General features: G+C 36.7%; 1 long non-coding RNA gene across 1 annotated transcript in view; it reads left to right on the top strand.

Moving 5' to 3' along the window:
• LOC135329515 (uncharacterized) overlaps positions 1-15,267 on the top strand; it is a 212,186-nt gene that overhangs the window by 14,869 nt on the left and 182,050 nt on the right. Inside the window, exon 2 of the long non-coding RNA XR_010390949.1 lies at positions 468-591. This is a non-coding gene — a long non-coding RNA (uncharacterized LOC135329515). The remainder of the gene's footprint in view (positions 1-467; positions 592-15,267) is intronic.

Raw genomic sequence — 15,267 nt, 5'->3', positions numbered from 1 at the left:
CAGCGGCTGTCTGCCAGAATGTATACAAGACTGATAAAGTATGCACAATAATGCACTTGGGTCAAATGTTCTTTAATGAAAGTTCAGTAAATTTGAATTGCTCTAATATGTGAGCATTCTGTAGTCTGATGTTCTAATATCACTCATTCTTGTAGTAATTTTAAATTCTAAGATTTCAAAGTGCTTGGTAGTACTGTATAAATGAGATTTCTGATACAAAAAAAGAAAGGTTTTAGTGAAATTTTTCACCAGATATGTGTTCATACAACTCACATAAAACTTTCTGACTCAGGCTTTTCTATCTACAAGTCCACAAACTAAATAGACTTGTTGCATGATTTGATACTTTATGTAGAAAGGTTGGAAGTTGATTCATTTTCAGTTTCATCAAAAAAGAAATGATCCATGACACATTTTTCATTGCACTGAGACATTGTCAACAGAAGGGTTTTTTTTTTCTTTTCCAGGTCAGTCCATTTCGTTCGATGATAGAACAGTACTGTGTTTTGCGACTAACAGTATAATCTCACAGAGGGAGAACATGCTATTGAGAGTTCAGACCCGAGTCCTGATGTTTCAATACATGCAAAGGTATGATTTGTCATATATCATGTGTCTGTAATATAGTGTATAACTGCCATAGCTGTCAATACTGATTATGTGACAGCACAGGTCTTCTTACAGGGACACACACATTTGACAGAGTACATGCTCAGTTCATGCTATAAAATCATGGCTAACAAAATTAATCCATGAGAACTTTTTTGTTGGCCAATGAGGTGCAAAGTGTCTGCTCAGAGCCTGAGAAGCAGCTAGGTGAGTGAATCAAATAACAATTCTGTCTTGCGTTAGTATCAGATTTACATATGATATGCACATGTTTTATGTAAATGCCATAAGAATTTATTATACTTAACTGACTAGTCTCAGAGTGATATCTCAGAGTATCTCAGGAAGGAAGGCTTATGGTATCATAAGCATTAATTATAAATCTCAATTATAATCCTTCTGGGCCAACTCCTTCCATTTTTGTAAATGCTTCTTTTCTCTGTGTAAAAACAAAGGTATTTCATTATATCTTCCCCCCTTCTGTAATGGTATTTTAATTAAAAATAGAAGTGGAGCTGAAGCTTAGGGTAGCTAGTAAGAATAGGAATTCATTGATAATAGCATGAAAGTGGTGAAACTGTTTCTCAGATAGCCTAATCCTAAAATCAGAGCTGGTAAGATTCTCTAATTCTATTTTATTTTTGCAACATTTTAAAATTTAGATTAAAAATACAAAGTTACTGCCAAAATATGCATAATGTCATTCTGAAGAATTAACTATTAATAAAAGACAGTGATAAAGCTTGGTCCTGCTACTGGCAATGACAGAAATTCTGTTGACTTCAGTGGGTCAGGACTTGCCTCATAACTATGGACAATACAGGGTAAAAAGGCAGCTGAAAGCTATTTATGCATTTCATACTCCTGGGAATGCTTTATATCACTTCATACCACAGCATTGCTTGAAAGAGGATCGTGTTGAGTGCCGAGAACTGCCCCACTATCTGCTTGGAAACAATTTCTGATCTCTGAATAAAGGATTAGTTGCAAATAGTCCACTGATATCTGTAGTCTTTATCACCCTTGTTTCCATCATTTGCAGGATTCTCTGTTTCTTTTCTACAGAGAAGGAGCTAAACTGATAGCTTTATATATGATTTGAGCTAGATAAAAAATTATTAGAATTCACAATGTGGTTATTATCATTTGGGATATTATGTGCCTGCATAAGTCATTGTATAAAGGATTAAAAGCCTAAAAAATGTTAATAATAAAACCCCCAGATCTAATAATTTTAGAGATTAAAATTAATTGAATTAGTCTTTGATCTTGGGTATTAAGTTTTAAAAGAAAAGTTCAGTAGGCATTTGCCATTCGGTTTTCAAAGAACCAACCATTGCTAAATGTGGAGTTGGAATGCATCTATACAATCATCTTGTGGCAAAATAATGAACATCAAAGACAAAGTTGAGGAGAAATTTTTCCTTTCTGCTTTGTGTCCAGGCAATCAATGCTGAAATGTTTTCTGGTTAAGATTTATAAATATTTTAGCTTAACCAGCTTCAACAAATTATTGGTGGGAATTGGATGAACTGGAAAGCTTTGGCACACTTGTTCTTCTCTGTGCAGTATACCTAAAGAAATTGTATGCTACATTAAATAAACATAGACAGATATATAAAAAAAATCCAATTCAACAAAGGTTTGGGGTGAATAAAGCAGGTACATTTTTTTGATTCATGGGATGTTTACTGAAAGATCTTTACTAGCTGATGAGATGGTGGTAGTTGGGTAGGACTGGTGAAGCCTTTGTATACAGCTCTCTGAACATTATTTTTATATGGATTAAAATAACACCTCAGTTATTCAAAGTCCGTATCTCATCCAACTAAAATGAGCTGAAGTACCCCACATGCACATTGCTAACTCTGTTACCATAAGCTTCATGGCATGAATTTATTCAATATTATTATTTTTCATTTCAGATCTGTAAAGCCATTTTATTTCACATTATTCCATCATCATATTTGTGTTCAACACAAATGCTCCCAATTTCCTATTTCAGTGGTACTGTTGTGTAAGAAAGATGTTATGCTGCTGTAAAAATCCTGGTATGATAGCCAGAGAAGGCTCTCTATTTCTTGCTACTTTCCTTCGGATATTGGAAGTGGTAAACATACATCATCTCAGCTGCCTACTTTGGTACAACTCATATTTTTGTAGATAACTTTGTGTTTATATCTGTGTTGCTCTTTATTCAGCAAAGCTGTACAAACTCATTCATTGCACAGTGATTACAGTGAATCCCGAATACAAATATTTCTGACTGTCAGATGATGTCATTTTATCTGAAGAGGTTTACAATCACCACGAAAGTTAAAAAGAAAAAAAAAAGAAAAAAAAAGGGGGGGGGCAAAAGTGAGGAAAGACAAAATAAAACAAAGGCTAGCAGGAAATGAATATTTAGGATATGTTCTTGGATATTTGTGGCTGCCCAAGATTTGCTAGGCTACATGATGGTATCTTAGCAACTTTGACAACCTATTGAAACATCTTTAATTATATCTTTTACTGTTCACGTTTGCCTGTAGTGCATCTCCAAGCATGTCTTTGCATTTGTATGTGTCTTTATGTGACAGTGGAATTTACTAAATTCCTGCATCATGTTTGCCATGGTAATCAGAAAAGCACAATGAATATGTCAGAATGAATCATTTATCCAATTAATTTAGCCTCTTAAGTAATTTACAAAAAGGATTCAAAAATTTGGTTTTCGTTGAGCTATTTTAAATGATGGCTCAATAGGAAACATCTCTATGTGAAACATCCGTTCTTCAGTCTTTTAGTTGTGATGTTTACTTTTGTTTGTACAGATAAACCATAGGATGGCATAGTTTAGTTCACCAAGTCTCTAACACCTACGTACGCATTTATTGAGCCAAGTACTTGTATACTAAATATTATGCTAAATGCAAGCAGTTTGAGATATTCTTAAATACTTGGCTGAAATGAAGGTTTCCAGTAGCAAAGGACTAGATCCTTGCATCAAGAAGGCACTTAGTTTGCTCTATTTACATCCATAAGGGATCTAAATTCCTCTCTCTCCTTTTATCTCCCAGTTTTCTCTGTTCTCTAAATATCAATGTGCTCTCAAGTTTTGTATTGCTATACACCAACTAGCCCCCTGAATGGGAAATGCAGATTCTGGGAGGATAGGGCTGAGAGGAAAAAGAGCCGTCTCTTGAAGTGGTGTAGAGGTAAATGCAAGCCAAATCATTTTTTACCAGACTGATATGTGGTCATTCGACGACCCTATTAGGCACACTTTAGTTTGTACTGCTTTACTGCCTGGCAGCACACTGTGCCACACCGCAGAGATCCACCTGCTGTGCCCAGCTCTGCGCACTTACAGTACCCTATTAGGTACGCTCTGGTTGATACTGCTTTATTGCCTGGCAGCATGTGGTGCCGCACCACAGAGATCCACCCCCCAGCCCACCTTGTGTGTGGTGGGCAGCATACCCTGGGTCACTTCACGGTTCCTGCCCCGTTCTAGTGGAGCTGCATAAGGTAGACTGCTCCCAGCCTCTGGGGCTCTGTACACACGCACAGGACAGAGTTAGCACAGCAGCCAGAAGAGCCTCACACTGGCCTCCACAGCTGAGGAGATTATATTGATAGCCCACTCTGCATAGGTTTCTGGGTGAACAGGCCTTTGCATGTCTGTCTTCAGAGTGATGTCTGAATGGAGAAATACTGTCTTCACGCGTCTTTATTTTTTCTGAACCAAAACTAGGCACACACGTCATCATACAATCATCATCAGCAATCTCAGTAAAGCCTGGATAGGTAAAAAGAATAAGGGACCTGATTCAATCTTGACATAAATAGTAGCATTCTCTGGTTTCAGTGAGATCTAGTTCTGCCTGCTGATGAAGAGCTTAGACACCATCACTCATTGCATCATTGAACAGTTATGACATGGGGAATTAGAAAAATGTACAAATGCTCAGGAGACTTCTTCATCTTTTACAATGCACGAGTATCCTAGGAGTGACTGCTGTTGCTGCTCTTCCCCCTTTTCTACAGTAACATTCAATTGGGTTACATGCTGGGATATGAATTTGCCCTGTAAATATCAGTGCCTGAAACATAGACTTTTGGCATATTTCTGGGAGGAGGGGAAGAAGAAGAAAATCCAGTAAAATTGGAGGTCCTGACCTTGGTATGCCTTTGATCGTCACTGATAGAGGTAAAGTACTTGCGTCTGACAAAGTCGTTTAACTGATTGGCAAATATAATAGGAGTGCATTTAGTAGAATAGTCTGCAAAAAATTGAGGTCAGCCATTGATGTTATCCCTTCAAGATCTAATAGGAAAACACATATTTTGCCCCTGAAAGAAAAATGTGGATACCATCAATCTAGTAGTATATGTTAAAGTCATGAAAGAACTGAAGAAAGTAGGGTGCAATTGAAACTCTTCAGTGTGGCCTGTGTAACTTTTACATTTCAAGAACACAGAACCCTGTAACAATAAAAATCTTGCTTATGCTGCTCCTTTACAGTTTAGTCATTCAAGAAGAAACAACTCTTATTACAATGAAGATAGTGTCTATAGATTTTAATGTCTTCATCTGATTTTGTGTATGATCATATACTAATGAAAACAGAAGACCATAAGCATATTTTAATACCTTGAAGTGCATTAAACAGTAAAAAGGTCTACAAGAAAACAGTTAATGCAAAATTAAAAATGTAAACTAGTGAGATAAGAAGGCCTATCACTTAAGTTGGCTAGAACCCTCAGGCTGAAGGCAGTTCACCAGAACCAGAGAATCTCAATTTTCCACATGACAGGCTACCATCTCATTTATAATGATGTTTTAATCATAAGACATCCATTCTTTTAAAAGGAAAAAAAATCCAAGTTCTAATGAACATGACTTATATTGAACAATTCTGTCATTTCTCTCTTTAGCTGACAGATATTGCTGTTGGATTGCAAAGTTTCATTTAAGAGAAAGTTTTATGATAAATGTTTCCAGAGTGAACTAGTGAATGGTAGTCAGCCATGATTATCCTTCAGTTCATTACAATCATGCTTCTAACTTACATTGCTGACATTCCATTCCTGAAATGTATTTGAAATGATTAAATTGTTCTTTTTTGATCTGAAAGGCCACATCAAACTGGAACCTTGAAAAGATATCTTACAAAAATAGATGACATAAATTTTTATTAAGTTCTTTATGAGCAAATATCTTTAGAAATTAAGAAAGCACCAATAATGTTCCATATCTTTCTCATTGTTTGGAGGAAATGGGGCTTAAGTCAGATTGCTATAAATAACTTTCTTCTCAAAGTTGAAAAAAATTGAAAAAATTTAGTGTCTGTGAGAATAAGGAGGTTAAAGCTATTTCATGGGTTTTGATAGTTTAAATATTTTGATTATCCATGATAAGAGAAGTAGCCCTGAAATCCTGAATAAAAATGGTGGAGTAGTGCAGTAAGCAAAATGGATTGTATGCTATTGATACAGTAGATGTATCAGAGTAAATTGGCTACGGCATGTAGACGTTTTTAAAACTCTTAGCCAACAGCTTTATTAATGGTGATATATATGTATATGATTATCTTTCAAGCTAGCTAACTACTTATAGGAATATACTTTAGCATTACTAGAGCTGTTAGATGAGTTTTTTGAAACTGCTTAAGTGCTTGGAAATTCAACCTGCAATCTTTTCCTGTTTTAGTTAAACTATTTGAAATAGATATCTAAATAATGTCTTGTTTCTGTAAAAAGATAATGAGATATTACTGTCTGTTTTCCTTCTTATATTTCTTACATATGGCACTCATTTTGCACATAGAGGTTGAGTTATCAAATCTAAATATTTTACTTTGAATCTGAGCATTAGGATAACAGAGGCCACACTGCAGCAGTATTGAAATATGTGAAAGGGCTCTATGTAGCTCTAGATGAAGCTCGCATAATAACTTTCGAGTAGAAAGATCCCATTTTACTCAACACTTACCTTGATTCAAAATGAGGATGGTGGTCACAGGAGCGGCATGAGTGAGTATATCAAAACTGATTGTATTTAATATTTTCTCTTTTGCTATGATTGATCAAATAAGCCACACAGAAGTGTGGCTCCATTCATGGATGGAGGAATGTAAGCAAGGCTGCAAAGCAGTTGTACATGGAAATATAATAGGGTGTTTTACATACAAATCATTTATACAACTCTATGAATATTCATGATAAATAGCGAACCTCAAAGGGCAACTGAAATGCTTATAGAAAAACTCATTGTGTTTTCCTAATAGCATACTTAAAATTCTTTTATTTCAAGTCAACCCCTTATCACACTGGAACATGCACACACACACTCTCTCTGTCTCTGTCTGTCTCACTGGTATCAAAGAAAATATTGCTGTCCTAAGTATGAAAGTTCTCAGGTCCCTCCATTGAAAGGGAATCCATATAGTATCCTCTAAATTTACTTTTCTCTAGCTTATGGAGCTAAGATGATACGCTTCAGAGGACCTATGGCTATTGCATTCAGCACTTTACTTATCGCAGGAGCTAAAACTGCTGATTTTGACCGTGAATTCCTAGGTGTAATTTAGAACTATTTTGATGTTACTAAAAATTAAGGCAGTGACTAGACTAGCTGTTCAACCGCTGTCAGGGCTGGAGGACCATAAAGGTCGTGCAAGCTGTCCTTTTCTTCTCGTGATCTTTTGCAAAACAATACCACGTGTTGGCCCAAGATAGTAGGAAGCAATAGATGAAAAAATCCCAAGGTCTAAATTCTGTGAGATATATCTAGGGATTAGAAATCCTAAGGCAGATTTCTTTCATTTCTAATAAAAATTAAGTATTCAGATATATCAGTTAAAAATAGTAAATAAATGGAGAGGGTTATAAACAAATGTTTAGCTGATTATTTGAAATATTGTGTGTGTACACTTTTCACTGACACATGAACTGGGTGCTGGATACATCTCAAAAGATGTTCATCATCATATAAGATTGGACTAATGAGAGTACTGGATCCAATAGATTTAAATGGCTTAAGAAAGCAACACCTGAAGCAGAGCAGTAGTCATTTTAACTTAAATGGGTTAGCTCCTCAGTGATCATTAGTTAGTAAATGGCTATTTTATTTCATTTGTTCTCTTTTAGCATTCTTGTCCCCTTTCGTTTATAGGCTGGATTGGTTCAGCTGGGCAAAAAACCTGTTTTCTCTGTTTCTATAATGTGCATCTGGGAATTCCTTTAGTTTTTTCAAAGAAAAAAGTCAGATATTTCCTCTTTTTTGAGTTCTCAACTGTATTTCCTCAGCATTTCAAATTATTTTTTTAAACAAAAATCTTGGGAAAAATGTCTTTTACCTCATGATTGACAGAGAATTATCAGTACAGTGAGACGGAGAGTATTGGACTTGAGATTTTCCTGTAAAAATAAAAATTGCTGGTGTTGTAGAAGAGAACTTGTTCAGATTAACTTTATTTGCAAAAGTGATGTTTCATTCTAAAAGGCTGTGAAAATATTCAGAATTTAGTGGTTCTTCAGTAAAGTAAAATTTGAAAGTGTTTCAATTAAAATTAGAAAATGATGCTTTGTCTTCTTACAGCTGGCCTCAGGATGCTTTTAAGATTTTAAATTAAGTTCTAAATATGACTGAATTCTGTAACTTTTAATCAATGTCAGTTTAATACATTCATACAGAGTTTTGCTGAAAAAAGTATTATGCAAACCTAGACACAATTAGACTCCTAGACTCCATCGAACAGTTCTGTTTGTGAAGCATTTATTCACGGCAATGCAAATGGACATTCTCTATTGGGCAAAGCATGACTCAGGTGAATTCAATGGCAGACACACACTTGGAATATTTGAGATAAGCAGTGAACTAATACTTTATTCTTTTGGGCAAAAATCTTGTTAAATGTGGGGGAGTTTTACAGTAGCAGAGCGTCTAAATTTTGCACTCCGTATCTGTTACTGAAGCTCTGTATCTGAAGATCTCAAAGTGCTTCATTGCTAGTGTTCTTGTAAGGAAGCTGTTGTTTTTATCCTGTTTCGTAGATGAGGAAACCAAGCCATAGAAACTCGAAGAGTTTTGCCCATCATCATAAAGGGGCTTAGGGGAAAGTCAGGAGTAGGGGCTGGAAAAAAGATTTTTTTTGCATGCCTCTGAGAAAGCTATCTCTGAACTAGTTACACTAATGATGCTAAGTAATCTTATCTGCATATGGTAGACAGACAGACCTCTCTTTGGATCCCACGAACAGAATTTCTGAAGCTCTGTTAGCAATGTAAATGTAAAAATGCTTCTTAGAAATACTAGTTTAAACATTCTGCTGTGTTGGTGACTTTCACCCAATATTTTGAATCCAATGGACAACACTTGTTAAGGAACCTGCACAGCATGACTGGATTTTTAAACGTTCCAAAGCTGAATAAAAAATAATCCAAAGCTTACAGAGGAGTGGGTTCTGGCAGCTTTGGTGATAGCCTGGAGGTTTCAGTAGATTGGATTCAGTCTACCCTTCACAGATGTGCAGCCTCAGGAAAGACCGGTTGACCCAGGTTCATCCCACTTAAGCACTTAAATGAGGTAGCGTAGTTAAAAGTTAACTCATGAGAGAGAGAAGCACCTCCATAAGGCATGTCAGATACTGGGTGTACTGAAATGTCCTCTGGATGAACCTCTCTCTTTTTTGACATGAAAAGAGCATTGAGCTTCCTAGTTTCTGCATGACAGTGCACTGCCAAGTCCTGGAGTGCATCCCCATTCTAGGATTTTAGTTGGCTGGACTGGAGAGCTTAGCTGGCCAAGTCCAGGGTCAGCGCCTTCATTGCTAAAAGCTGCTGTGGAGAAAGCTAGAAGTGATGGCCTGCCCCTCTTGCCTGGGACTTGCTTTTAAGCTTAGGCTTTATGGCTGGCCCCTAGCAGTGCTATGCTGCAGCTGTGCAGCTGCTTTCTCTGTGCCTGGTCTCGTTGCACCTGGACCTTGGACCTGCCCTGCCACTGTGGACCTGTTGGATGATCAGTGAGTGGACTGTGTCTGACCCGATCACGACCCAGCTGTGCCACTCTGCGTCCCGGCTACTTGTTGGCGAGGCACTGCTCACACCCGCCTTATGACTGTGTTTTGCTCCCGGCTCACCTTCCCTTGCAGAGCAGCCATCCCTCGCTGCACCCTCACGTGCTGGAAATCAGATGGGATGAATCTGGGCCTTACTTTCTCTAACATTAGTCTTCTGTTTTACAGAGGTTTTGTAAAGAGGCATGCCTTGATAATTTTGAAGCACGCAGTCTCATATCAGTACCTCATTGTACAGTACTAATGTATTACGTTATAAAGACTCACTGTTATACAACATTTTATGAGTACTGCAGTATACCTGATGCAAATACCGAGCAAAATTGTAGCACAGAAAGTTTGTTTGGCATTTTCGAAGGAGCTAGAAAAGACATTCAGTGGAAGTAGGTATGGAACTTACATTTCTTACTCTTACAGCTTTCTTTAAAAATAATGTACAAATGTAAAGCAGTTAAATTAACTGTATTTGAAGAGTTATGAGGTTTAGGATACATTTATATCTGTGTTTAGTATGAACTTTGTGCTTTAGGCTGTTTTTTAGTACAATGACTTGTTCAAGGTCACATATTAATTGCTGGCAGAGCCAAATAAAGAATCTGGGAGTATCTACTCTAACCAATAGATCATACTTATTACTGGTTATTTTTCTACTGACTGGATCATGGCTCTGGGACACTGCGTCTGGCTGTCTGAGTTATTACCTTTAGGTTTGTGGAAATTCATAAACGCGGAATGCTTCAACAAATAAGTACCAATCTAGAGAAATGAATGGCAAAGTATCTTCAACCTGCCCTTTCTTTATATAGAATTTTGGATTTATTGCCAATTTCATGATGATCTTGGCCAAGCTTAATTTTTTCTAGTAGTAAAATTATGACTTCATGATGGATTCCAAGACTTTGGGAGTCAGAGTAGTGCAACTTGGTGCTTCTAGTGCAGAAGTGTTTTTTTTTTTTTTTTTTTTTTTTTTTTTTTTTTTTTTTTAAGAGATTTCTAAGTGTGATTTATTGGCATACTTCATGAAAAACCCATTTAGCTGTTTTACAGGGAACCTGCCATGTGGGATGTGAAATTGTAAGTAGCTGATCTGCCTTGGGCTTGGTAGGCATGACGGTTTATTACAAATCTGCTGATTGTTGTCTTTTTTCTACCTTTTTCTAGTTCTTTGAATGACCTCTTATCACAAGGAAGCTCTCTAATGTAACATGAGTAATAGGAATAATATTTTTTATAAATGTTTATCTATTAATTAAAAAAAACTTGTATTTTCTTTAGCTAATCTAATTCTAAAATGTAAAGACACAAAGTATCTTTGGTCCTAATACAGTTAGGCAACCAAAACTCCTGGGACTGAACAAAACTTTGAAACAGACTCGATGCAAAGTATGTCTATGGTAAGTCCCTATTAAATGGGAAGCAGCACCTATAGAAACAAAGAGCAGTTCACAGGCAATGAAGAGAAAGAGTTATTGTTTTCTTTATGCCTCTTTACCAGTGTTTCTCAACTAAATTACTAAATGCAGTTTCAGTAGAAATTGTAATCTACATACAAGTGTTTGTGGAAACTGGCAACTAAATTGCATTACATTAATGCCTTTCAGTTCCAGGCTTTCGTTTTGCAGAATTTTCTACCTGTATATTTTCCTTATTGCATTCCTCAATCTGGGATATTCTTGTCCTGTTCAACAGCACCTTAAAATTGGTTGTAAGGGGAGCACTGGACATGTTATAAAGAAGTTAAGGGACTATTTCCCCTAAAAAGGGAGGGGGAATTAATGAAATTTGTAGAATATACTTGCAGCAGCAAAGAAAAAGAAAAATCTGCTTTTATCCTGGTAGCTGAAAATAAGATTTCCTCTTGGTTATCCAGCCATCAAGTGATTTAATAAGGAATGTTCTTTCTTTCACTGTTAAGGAAAAGTGGCACAAGCTGGAAGCGGGAGAGTAGAATAATGAGAAGAGATTTGCTTCTCTTCCTCTCTGCTGGGTGTGGATGTCACAATATGATTATCTTTGTGTTTCTCTGTGACTGCAAGTAAGGAAAAGTGACTTCCTAGCTGTTAACAGAAGACTGACATTGCAGTAGATCTTTTACAGTCAATCAGTTTTCAGGAAGACCAAAGAGAATGAAAATAAGAAATGGCTAAAAAATTGAGAGGAAAACCTACAATTTCTGTCCATCAACAGAGGCCTCTTAACTGCATGTTTGCAAGTACTAGAAAGCTTCAGGAGGTTGATTTTGTACAGCACTAATAGGATTAGATGCAGTCTCGCTTTGTTCTGACATGTTTCTCTTTTGGACTTTTCTACCAGGAGAGAAATTGCTCAGACTCTGGTCTCAAAGAATTCAGAGAGAGAAAGATGAAGCATCTCAGAAACCCGAAAGAACTCTTATTGTTGCTATGAGAATATACATCATCCATGAACAGATTGTTTACTCGAATAGCATTTATGGGTCTGAATAAGGTATGGCTGCAAGGATTTCTGTGCCTCAAGTATGAGTATCAGTTATCCAGTAACCCATATTAAACAGGGTAGGCTGGATAACTGTTTACAGTGAAGGAGTATGAATCAACAGTGTGCTTTCATCAGGCGTAAAGCAAGCCACGTACTGGGCTATATTAGGAGGAGCATGACCAACAGATTGAGGAAAGTTACTATCCTGGATTGCTTGGTATTGTGAAGCCATACCTTGAATATTATATCCAGGTTTGGGCCCCTCAGTTGATGAAGGATATTGAGAAACTGGAGAGGGTCCAATGAAGGGCCACAAAGATGATGAGCCTAGAGCACATGAAGAGAGGTTGAGGGAGCTGGGCTTGTTTAATCTGGCAAAGATAAAGCTTAGAGGGCATCTAATAGCAGTTCACAACTATCTGAAGAAAAGTTGCAAAGGCAGTGCAGTCGCACTCTCCTAGTTAGTGGCAGAGAGTAAAACAAAGGCCAACAGCTACAAGATCAGGCTTGAGCGATTCATAGTGGACACTGGGAAAAGCTTCTTCAATAGGAGGGTAGGGGAGTATTCTAACAGGTTGAGGCTGGAGATTTTAAGGGCTTAGCTGTACCAAGCCATGGCTGACCTAGTTTGGCACTGGCAGTAGTCCTGCTTCAGCAAGAGGTAGTGCTTCTATGATTTTAATCCATATTGTTAAAAATAAAACACTAGAAGAGGAAAAAAACTAGAAGGTGGATTATTAATATCTATTTCATTCTCTCGTTTATTTTATTTTTTCACAAGAGAATTCATGGTAAAGAAGTGGTTATGTAAAAAAGAAAAGTCAGAAGGTAAAAATGTTACTGAGGGAATGATTACATATGTATAGATTCTCTTTATTCCTTTCCCATCTCTGTTTTCTTCTTGTATGGTAAATAAATGTGGTATCACGCTTATTTGTATGTATATAAAAACAATATTAGAGTGCATTTGTGATAAGAAATTTACTAAGTGGTGAGGTCGTAATTTCTTTTTCCATATGGAGTAAGTCATACAGCGTTGATCTGAATTTGGAGAAGGTACTTTTTATTATGAACTTTCAGTCTCTATTATTGGTGGACAAATGCATAGGTTCAGTAGATATTAACCATTGCTGGAAGTCTTCATGAAAGGAGAAATGGAACTTGGTTTAAATGTGCAGCCTATAGAGTAGCAGGAAAGCAAGGTTAAATTGTAACTTGAATTCATCACAAAGCTTTTGGAGAACTAGAAGCAGTATATGTTGAACTAAACATGCAAAAAATCCATCATTCTGTACTTGACTGTATATAGAGAAAATATCTAAGTCCTGCAACAGAAAAGTTTGCCAGACATTCTTAATAAAGGCACATTCAGTTTTATCCACATCAGAGGCCTACCTTAAGCAGACAAGAAGATATGCAGTCTTCGTTTAACCTCTGAATCCAGCCTTAGGATTCTAATTTGTAACTCATTAATGGCCTTGTTAATTAGACATCCCCTCTCCTGGCTCCCCAACTCTGCAACTTAGGTGCTACTTGTTAAACAAGAGTAAAAGGTTCAGATGCAAATTAGTCCCCTGTATTTTTAATGAATTGTCTGTATTCACCAGTTCAGGCTTATGTCCTAAACTCACCTGCACATTCCTTAAAAAGAATCATTTTAATGAAATTTTCAAGTGAATGAATTTTAAATCATTAGAATATAATTCAATAAATGGAATAATAGGAGGTGGATAGATGTAATTTACTATATTTTCTTGTTCTGAAATAACTGAAGCAGCTAACTTTGGTTGGCAGAATTTCTTCTTTCTTTTGTAAGTGAAATGAGGTTATGGTATGTTAGAAATCCTTTTGTGAGGACAAACACAATGTCAAACTCCTTCCCTCAACTGGCACCTCCGCCTCTACTGTCTGTTCAGGTAACACATTCAGTGCTTGCATCTGAATTACAGATGCATTGGTTAAATGATCCAAGCTAACTGAAAATCTAGTCTCTCCCATGTGTGAAGAGAAAATGGAAGCATGTCGTCTCTATTAGCTTCATCATAAATTTGATTTTTCATTTGGCTTGCTGTAGATTTGACAGACGTCCTTGTTTTCTCATTTATTTAAAAAGCATCATCATGGTCAAAAAGTTGGAGAACAAAAATGGGAATAATTTTTTAAATCACACGTGTATTCAACTTGAGATTATTCAGGTCTGTGCTTAGCAGCACTTAACAATAGTGTTAAAAATGAATATATTATTTTAGAAGTTATATGAGCTTTGGGTTGCAAGTCATAGCTCTAACTAGAACATTATTTACTGGGTCACAAGTGTAAAAGTTAATGTACCAGTGCTTCTATCCTTCTCTTTCTCTGGATGGATTGTAGCTGTAATGAACCTTAACTGATTTCTATTCATCTGGCCTTTAGCTGCTGAGATTTGCAAAGAGAATTAAAAATAAGACCCTTTATGTTGTCCTTTTTTCTCCTTTCATTTTATTTAATAATATGAATCACACATTTCTGTTTAACCAGATCTTCAGCGCATGAACAATAATTTCAATAACCACCAAACTGGCATCACGATGAAGTGCAATTCAAAGAAAAGAAAAGAAAAATGAACTACCACATGTCACGGTGTGTTAAGAATCACAGCAGGAGTCTTAAAACCATCACTGTTTTATGCTGGCTTTAGTAGTTCAGTGTGGCTAGCCACCTGAATAAAAAAGTCAGAAAGTAAGTAGTAGGCTGAGTGGCTTAAATCTGAATGATGTTAGCTCAGTCTGTGATGGGCATTTGCAGCTCCATGGAAAAACGCATGAGTTATTTAAGTCATCTTTAGTGTTGCATTTATGTACCTGAGATGTAAGGATTTCTGATGGTGTACACTAAGGTTATTTGTTCCTTAGTAGGCTATACCGCTGATTCTTTCCTGGGCAACTGTGGGAGAATTTGTGTGTCCCTCTCTCCAGAGGTGTTGTATAGCAGTATTAGAGAACTCTCGATACTTGGATGTCTTAGTCTGTGTCTTCACAGTGAGTAGACAACTATCATTATGAACTTTCTGGGTGTAAGCAACATTCAATTTTAGCTTGTGAGTTAGCTCAAGTGAAAAGCAACACTGTCGTGAGATGAAATGATAGTGTTTAGACCAGAT

Source organism: Dromaius novaehollandiae, chromosome 11 (assembly GCF_036370855.1).
Source record: "Dromaius novaehollandiae isolate bDroNov1 chromosome 11, bDroNov1.hap1, whole genome shotgun sequence".
Taxonomy (NCBI): domain Eukaryota; kingdom Metazoa; phylum Chordata; class Aves; order Casuariiformes; family Dromaiidae; genus Dromaius; species Dromaius novaehollandiae.
Note: the sequence above shows the minus strand (reverse complement) of the source record. Positions and strands in the feature narration are given on the sequence as shown.